The 7,825-nt window shown below is 34.1% G+C and overlaps 1 protein-coding gene across 6 annotated transcripts in view; it reads left to right on the forward strand.

The window, feature by feature from the left end:
* The window catches only part of Cdh18 (cadherin 18), a 769,132-nt gene that overhangs the window by 432,691 nt on the left and 328,616 nt on the right, over positions 1–7,825 (forward strand). The window contains exon 2 of one of the 6 annotated variants that reach the window (XM_026783737.1): positions 4,609–4,701. The exons of the other annotated variants lie outside the window; for them this stretch is intronic. The gene's annotated coding sequence lies outside the window, so the exon portion shown is untranslated. The remainder of the gene's footprint in view (positions 1–4,608; positions 4,702–7,825) is intronic. 6 annotated transcript variants of the gene reach the window in all.

A 7,825-nucleotide genomic window follows, 5' to 3' on the forward strand; every position in this document is an offset into this window, starting at 1 on the left:
TTCTCTGTAGCTTTGGAGCCTGTCCTGGAACTAGCTCTTGTAGACCAGGCTGGTCTCGAACTCACAGAGATCCACCTGCCTCTGCCTCCCGAGTGTGGCCTCAAATTCTTGATTCTATTTTTTCAGCCTCTGAAGCGATAAGATGGAAAACATGTGACTCACACCCAGCTCTGGAAAGTTTTTTGAATGTGAAAAAAAAATCACAAAAGGCCAGAAAAACCTATAACCATCCATGTGTTTTTTTTTTTTGTATACTGAATTGTTCGTTCTTCTAATATAGAGTTATGTTGTTTAATATTTTCATTTTAGATATGACTAGGTTACACCATGAAATTAATCTCATTGTGTGTTAACACCTGGAAAATTTTAATTCAACAATAAATATAATAAGAACATTATATTAGTTATGAAAACTTTTTCCCTTAATATTCTGATTAAGTGGCTGAACATTTAACTTTGCAATTCCACCTATGATTTACGCCCAGATATTGAAAGCCTGAGAAACCTTTAGGTGCTTAGATATAAATCTGTACTTTTAGCAGCAAGGGCAAAAAATACTGTAGTTGTAAATGTGATATTTATGCAAATATACAAGATTACTAAACTAAACGAGTATTTCAGAGACTAAGAGAAATTAAAATATTCTTTCACAAATTATTACATGGTACACATACCACCACCACTATCAAACATAATGGGACTTCATAATTCCCCCTGTCTTTATCTTTTTATTCTTCTTTTGTCTGAGGATATACCCTTTAAAATGAAAATTATAAATACCATAGAAGAAATTGACACCCAGACCTGCCTAGTGGCATGAATATGCTGACGTTGATGTAAACTGAGTTGTGCCTCGTGTTAACAGCTAAAGAAAAAAATCACCACTTGCATATCTAAACAGAAACTATCACTGAATCCGTATGGATATTCCACTGACCTGTAATTATTTTCATGATTGGAGGATAAATTGAAAAAATTCAACGCACAAATGTGAAGAATATTTGCAGCTTGATAGGTAACAGAGCTTCTCACAGAAAATAAAATTCAAATTACTTCAAGAAAGGGAAATAGTGTATGTTGTCTAGTGTTAATGTACTTTCTAATATTTATATCTAATATTTGTATTTTTAAAGCAGTAGTATGGCTGCCTACACTGCACACTAGTGAATTCCAGAAGTTATAGGGAAACAAATGGTGGGGAATACGCCAGTCTTCCCCAATCTGATTCTAGGTGATCTTGGAAGGACTGTGAATAACTATACGTCTGGAGCTCTGTGGACTTATCAGGGTGCTGACTCAAAAGCTGAAATACTGATCATGGAGGAAATGCCAATGACCCAAGATGTTGGGGAGTAACTTCTGCCACATGCAGAATCCATGAAATCAACATGTAGTAATGGCTATACTAGCACCCATCTTCCCTTCAAAATCCCTTACTTATTGTGTCTCCAAATAAGAAATAGCTTTTTCATGTCTTTTCCTCTTACATTTCTGCCTTAGTTCTATTAGCTTCTTTGAGGCAATATTTATTGTAACAAATTAAATTATAAGGTTGTTGTGTAGCTTTTCTGAGGGTGATGTGAAGAACTATTTACCCAGATAGGAAAGGCACCAAAAAGGCTTAGTATGATTTTATCTAAGTCTAGTGAAAGTTTGTTTGGAGGTACTTTAGGAAAATGGGTGACTCAAATGTAGTTGCCTTTTTCAAGATGCTGAAGGTCTTGTCCAATCAAGAAAAACGAAACAAAAACGCTATACTCCAAAAGTTAACCTTTCCTTCCTTTTTTAAAATTATCTACTTTACTAAAATTTCCACATATTAATCATTAGTTTTTCCATCTATAATCTGAGATACAATGTGTATGTGGGGGAGAGGCATGTGTGTGTTGGAGAGAGAGGGATAGATACAAAGACTATATGTATGTATACATATGTATGAACATTTATGCATACAGAGGCAGAATGATAGAAATACCTGCGTAAGCTTTGTTCAACATTTGTTTACTAATTTTTCAATTCTATAGAACATACATTTGTATAATATTTCTTAGATGATTGACATCTCACAAAAATATATAAACCTGGGCCTTTTTTTGTTACCCTTAGCACCATTTCTGACCAGTACCCCTGGGTATATGTATATATATCAATATATATATAAACCATATATATGTATATATATATACAAATATATACATATATTTTTTTCCTGTTTTCTGTGAATCATGGTTATTTCCTACCATTGTTATTTCTTCACTCTGGCATTTTTCATTCTACCAAGCTTTCCAATCTTTGAAATTCTCTCTGATCTTCATTAATTTCTTCCTCTAAAGTCCTTCCAACTTATACAATTGACAGACAATATACCTGGAGGTTATAGGCAGTTCGTTTTTTGAAACTTCTCAAAGTAAGTAAGTCTACACTTACTTCCTAAACCTTGTAGACAATTATCATTGATTAATCATCCTTCAAAGTTGTTTAAAAATCTGCATTACTACTGATTATAACTAAATTACTAATTTATAAAGTAAAATACCAAAACATTACATTTTGCATGCCCATATCACAGTGGCAGGCAAATAACTGTCACTCAGAACGCTTCAGAATGTCAAAAGATAATTTGTCTTTTTACGTATTTTTGCTGTGATCATGTTGATGGTCAAAATCTAGGAGAATTTTATGTTTTCTATACTACCTAAAGACATCTCCCAGGAGGTGCTCATTTAAATTTATCGTATAAATTGCAATGCAAAATCATTTGCTTCAACATATTTTAGAAGAAATTATGAAAGTTGCATCAAGAAAAATTAACTTTGAACCACTGACTGCTGACACACAAAAAAACCAAAAGGATGCAGTTTTGGAACTTTAAGACTCAGTTTTCTATGGATGTCCATGATTTGCCAGGGCAGAGACAAGAACCAGCTTTGAGACCATCTAAGCGCAGTAGATTCAAAAGCAGCTCTTGAATGGCTGTGACTAGAAAAGTGTATTGGGAATAGCTTGTTCCTCTGAGGAAGCATTGCAGGCAGATTTCATGTGCATGCAGAAAGGTATTTTTAACACTTAAATGTGGTATTATCATCCTGGAAGTGCTGACTCTCCCGAGTGCAAAATTGTGGCTTTCAGAGAGAAGTAAACTAGGACACCCTGTCAGCATCCTGGAAATGATGCCCGTTCTTTCACTATAGGAAATGCCAAACATTCGGAGTCAAAAAGAAACACATTAACTCAATGAAAAAGCTGGATTGTCCCAATCAATAAGCTTTGTAAGAATAGGTAATTCTTAGATAATAGGCTTTATCTACTAAATTTATTACCAACCATGAGAAAATAATCTTTGCAAAAATTTGTTTTTCAAGTATACCTAAAATAAGAATTGCTACAAATGATGTTGTCTTTAATTGGTATTGATCCTTCTGCTCTGCCTGAGTGCTCAGCCCAGAACTTATACTGTAGAGAATCTAGATGCCTGTCCTGAAGTACAGCTCTCGGACGTATTCTACAATCTGATCTCCAGCAATAAATGGTCATCTTTTCCTACTAAAATTCATTCTTACTGAGTCCATAAAAGTGGAAGTTATAAAAATATGATACCTTCTCAGATAGTAAATTAACATATTAGGACAATAGATCAATATCATATAAGGGTTCACGGTTCTATTATGGTACTACAGTATACTGATATTTGGGAGAAACAATTATGTTTGTAAGTACACATTATATAGCTATACATAGAGATAAATAATGTCTACTCAAATTTAAATGTACTAGTTTTCCAATTTTGTTCTTATTTATCACAATTGATCACTTATTATTCACTTGAAGGAACATTCAGCCTTGTTCACTGACAGTCTTCTCTAAACAGAAGCCATAAATTTGACAGAGAGTAACAGAGAGAGTCTGAGTGGATGATTGGGATAGTACCAATATTGTAATCTCAAAAATATAGGAAAAATAAACAAATAAAAGAACTTTTTAAAAAAGTTTTAGGATTTTTTAAATTGTTTTTGGTTGTTCCCTACATGTTTCTCTGCTCCCCTCCTTGCCTCTCCCCACCCTTTCAACTCTCTCCCAAGGTCCCCATGCTCCTAATTTACTCAGGAGATCTTGTCTTTTTCTTCTACCCATGTAAATTAGATCTATGTATGTCTCTCTTAGGGTCCTCATTGCTGTCTAGCTTTTCTTGGATTGTGATATGTGGGCTGGTTTTCTTTGCTTTATGTTTAAAAACCACTTATGAGAGAGTACATGTGATATTGTCTTTCTGTGTCTGGGTTACCTCACCCAAAATGATGTTTTCTAGCTCCATCCATTTGCCTGTAAAATTCAAGATGTCATTTTTTTTTTCTGCTGTGTAGAACTCCATTGTATAAATGTACCACATTTTCCTTATCCATTTTTCGGTCAAAGAACATTTAGGTTGTTTCCAGGTTCTGGCTATGACAAACAAAGCTGCTATGAACATAGTTGAGCACATGTCCTTGTGGCACGGTTGAGCAAACTTTGGAAAGGGAACCTCTAGGTACAGAATGTTTTTCTTCTTGGAAGAGGTATCTGGAGGCCACACAAGTATTAATTCTATTTCCAATGCTTCTTCCCCCACAGTAACTATTGGCTGCTACTCTGTTTGCACCTAGGACTTTGTGAGCCATCAGTATTCTCGTTTTGTCTTGCTGAACCTGTCCAAACCATGAGCAGGTAGGCATAAACACTGAGTTTTTAGATGTGACAACCCTGCCATATCTGGAAAACACTGTATTGCAGCACACTTTCAAAATCTCTATCTTTTAAAGTTTTGTTTCTCTCATTTGAAGCATGATTTCTGAGCCTTGGGGACTGGAGAGGTGATTTTAGATGTTTAATTTATTATTGAATGTCCCACAGATTCTGATTTTCCACTCTTTGATATTTTGTGTCTATATTAGTCTCCATCTATTTTAAAAGAAGTAGACTGAGAATTTTACTACTCCATGGGTATAAAGATGAGCATGTAGAGGTAATTTATTTCTACTTCCATTAAGAAAAGATTGGTAGTGGGTTCTCCTCTAGGGCCTATCATGTTCCAAGTCCATGTTCTTATGGCTCAGTTAATACTAACAGATATGAATGCCACCCAGTTTAGTGAGACATACTTAAAGGCGATAGTTGTCCCCACAACATCCATCCCTGTCTAACACCAATGGGCACTTGTCAGGGTCGTCATTCTGTTTTATGGGATTCAAATATGGTAAAAATGTTAATGCCATATTTCTCCAAATATTGTCCATCCCACCTTTCATCAGTAAGGAGACTAGCCAATAGGCATAAATTGCCAGGTATTGGCAGTTTAATTTTTCCATATGTGCTAAGACTCAAGCATGTCATGTTTTCAGAAACAGTATATTACTGACATATTTGGAGGGTAACCAAGAACAATGACCATGACCTGTATAGATTCAGGGGAGGGGACCTGCAGGTTCAAGAATGCAAAAGAAAGCAATTAGTAAAATATATTTGAAACAGATAGAGATGGTCAAAAGGTTGTATTGTTAAGTATAAAACCCAATTTAAATGAAAAAAAGACCACAGATTGAAAACAAACCAATCCTATTCTAGACAACAAATTTAATTGTATTTAGAAATCAATCAAATATATCAAGAGCAGTGTGATTCTTTGAATATTTGAATGCTTAAACAATACTTAATTCTCTATTCTGACTCTTTTATAAATCGATCAGTCTGTCATTTAAGTGTTTGTAGATATAAATCTTCTGTATACTAATAACTCTTCATTGAATAAACTCAACCCTTCCTAGTTGGTTTACGACTTCTATTGCCTGTATTCTCACATGTGTCTATTATTATTATTTCTTGCACACATTTTCAGACTCTTGTTTGTTACACTGCTATACTCTGTCTTAGGAGTTTATATAATTCTTAATTATTTTTGACAGCTAGATGCTCTCCCTCATAGTGAAATTATTATGAGGACAGTATTCATTTTAGGACATTATTTTCCTATTAGAGCACTTTTTCACCATGTTCTGATACCTACTCAATGAAGTTTTAATTTTGGGCGACATATGCTTTTTATTTACTGTGTTTCATTTTAAAATCAACTCTCTCAAAGAATATTCTGAGGCAAAAATCTTTGCATTTGCTCATGAGAATAAATAATTAAATACATTAAATTATTTATTCACTGTATATTATATGTAACTTTGTAAAGAATTTTTGGATTTCATAACTTTAGGTTTACTAGTGGAAAGAAAAAAAAGATCTGAAATATATTTTCAACTCATTTCCAATGGTCAGATTTTAATGGGAATCCTTTTGCTAAGAGCAGCACTTTTTATTTGTTGTAATATAGATATTTTATTACTTTTCATTGCTATGAAAAATTATCCAATGCATCATTACTCATGCTTTAGCTTTAATATAAAGGACTTTTCAGACTATAAAATTATGCAGTTAATAAGATTAAAATATGATTAACATTTTCAATTTTATCCAGATCCAAATTCCCTTTATCTCCTGTCAGGTTTCCATAATTTTAGTTATTAAAAATAAGAAGCTAGCTACTACCTGTGAAATCATGAGATTTTTACTGTGGCATAGGCATTGTTGCCTATTATGAGCAGAACTGCATAAATAGCATCCTCTGAAACACTGTACAGATAAACCATACAGGATGTTTAGGATTAGTAACCTAAACTAATGTACTAAATTTTTAAAAGGGGTTTCTTTCTATTGCTTTTTGCATCATCTAAATAACATATTATTTCTTCATATACAAATGAATTTAGGTTCTGGGATAGATCCTTTAAAGTCACACAGTAGAGGCAGAAGAGATGACTCAGTTTTTAAGCACAGTTACTGCTCTTAGAGAGGACCTGAATTTGACTCTCAACACCCATGTCAGAATTCACAGCTTTATGTGCCTCCTGTTTCAGGAGGAACTAAACACTTCTGAGCTCTACAAGCACTAATATATGTCCAAAGCTGCATACAGACCATACATATATTCATAAAAACAATAAATATAAATATTTAACAGTCACAATATCACTTGATTAATTTCTTTTGGAAGCAATGATTCATTGTTTTTATGTGTACAACATACCTGACCTGCTGTATGTTTACTTTTTGTTTTCAGGGGGTATCAACAATCCAAAACTGTACATATACTTTCTTTGCACCCTGGCTTCCTTTCTAGAGCATAAAGAACTATTTATTGACAAAGAGGGACAATAACTTATGACAGTGGTTCTCAACCTGTGAGTAAAATCCACCCCCTCACAGGAATCGCATGTCAGGCATTTGCATTAAGATATATAACCCTAACAAACTTAGAGCAATAAAATAAAAACAAAAATAATTTTGTGGTTGGGGTCATCATAAAATGAGGAAATGTATTAAAGGGTAGCAGCATTACTAATGTTGAAAACCAGTGCTTTGGGGGATTCTTTTTCCTGTGTCCACAAACTCTCCTACCCACCACTCATAATACCCTAACACTCCACTCTGTCTGCCCTTCACCAATACCCCCTTAAACTAATCTCATTGAAACATTGTGCTTACAGATTTCGTGAGGCCACCTATAGCGCTCTCTTTACCAATGACCAGAGTTAAAAACAGCAAATAAGCTCTAGCTTGATTCTACACGGCTGGTTCATCCACACTAGGTGTTTAGTAGTATGTAGTATGGTGCATTAAATCTACTCGAGATAATGATTTCATTTGGTTTTGTCTAGTGGATGAGTGCTAACTGATTTTGACTCAAAATCAGGGGTCATGTGAAGCAGATTTTGCTACTACAATAAAATATTGAAGAAAACTCATT

The sequence above is a fragment of the Microtus ochrogaster genome, chromosome 19 (genome assembly GCF_000317375.1).
Source record: "Microtus ochrogaster isolate Prairie Vole_2 chromosome 19, MicOch1.0, whole genome shotgun sequence".
NCBI classification, from domain to species: Eukaryota; Metazoa; Chordata; class Mammalia; order Rodentia; family Cricetidae; genus Microtus; species Microtus ochrogaster.